The sequence below is a fragment of the Triticum aestivum genome, chromosome 7B, assembly GCF_018294505.1.
Source record: "Triticum aestivum cultivar Chinese Spring chromosome 7B, IWGSC CS RefSeq v2.1, whole genome shotgun sequence".
Classification (NCBI taxonomy): Eukaryota; Viridiplantae; Streptophyta; class Magnoliopsida; order Poales; family Poaceae; genus Triticum; species Triticum aestivum.
The window spans coordinates 691,406,295-691,407,622 of NC_057813.1; positions in this window are offsets into that span (position 1 = coordinate 691,406,295).

A 1,328-nucleotide genomic window follows, 5' to 3' on the forward strand; every position below is an offset into this window, starting at 1 on the left:
AGCGTCCTCCCCCGTCCTCCCTCTCACCGCCATCGCCGGCGTGCGTCGCCAGCCCGCAGCTTTTCCCCTCCCGTGGCGGCTCCTGTGCGGGGCGGCGCTGCTCCGGGCGGTCCATCCAGATGGCGTGGTCCGGGCCGGTGGCGGGGAGGCTCGGCACTGACGTCGGTGGTCAGTGTCGTGAGGCGCGACAGTTGGCAGCGGGGCTCCACGGCGGCGCAGGCTGGCGGCGCCCGCTCGGCCCAGATTTGGGCCCCATCTGGGTCGGGGCAGGCCGGCGGGTCCGATTTATGGCATAGCTTCCTGGAGGTGGCGGTGGAGCGGCGGGAAATTGGGTGGTGGCGGCGCCGTCGTCGGGTTGCTGCAGCGTGGCGGCGGAGACTTCGCGGGCTCGATCTAAGCATGGTCGGGCCCGGGTGGTCTGGTTTGCCTACTGCCGCTGCGTCGAGCGAGCTATTGCGATTGCGCTAAAGGCACTGCCCTCTCGCGCAATGACAGTGGATGTTGCTCCCTCCCGCTCGACTGCAGTGCTGCCGCCCCCAGCTACATGTGTTCTCATCTTCCGTCCTCTAGGTCTCGCGATGGGGGCCGCAGTGAGACGACGTGGGTGGCATTAAAACAGTGGTGGCGCAGGCAGGCGGGTGGCATGCTGGGTGGAAGACTCCAGAGCGGTTGGGTAGTGGTGTTCTGGGGTGGGGGAAATCTCTGACGGCACATCTGACTCCGACACGATGATGCCTGCGGGTGCCTCCACCCCTCCTTCCTCCGCATGCCAGGGGAAACCCTAGGACATGTGTGGGCAACAAGGTCGTTGTCGTCCCAGCCCTTCCTGAAGGTGTTGCTTGGTACGCGGCACTCCGGAGTGAGGGGTATGTGGTGGGATGACTTCGGAGGGCGAAGCGGTGGCGGGTCATCCACTTATTGTCGAGATACCATCGTTGGCATTTGTTTCTCTTTTGTTGTTCTTGTTTTATCTTTGGGCTTGATGTGTTGTTCGCCCCAGTAATGGTTCGGTGTGGTTGCTATATTAATATAGTGGGGCGCAAGCCTGTTTCGAGAACTTGTTTGGAACTAAAGACTTAGTTGTTGTTGAAAATTTTGTAAACCACAAATATATTTTATGAAAGGCAAACATTTTTTTAAAGGCGAACTAATTTTGAAATTTCTAAACATTTGTATTGAAACAATAATATTTTTTGAAAACACGAATATTTTATAATTGTCAATATGAGAACGGGACATTTTAGGCAAAATGAATAGTTTAAAAAATATAATCATTTTTAGAAATTGTGATCAAAATTAAAAATATGAAAAAATATAAACAGAAAATT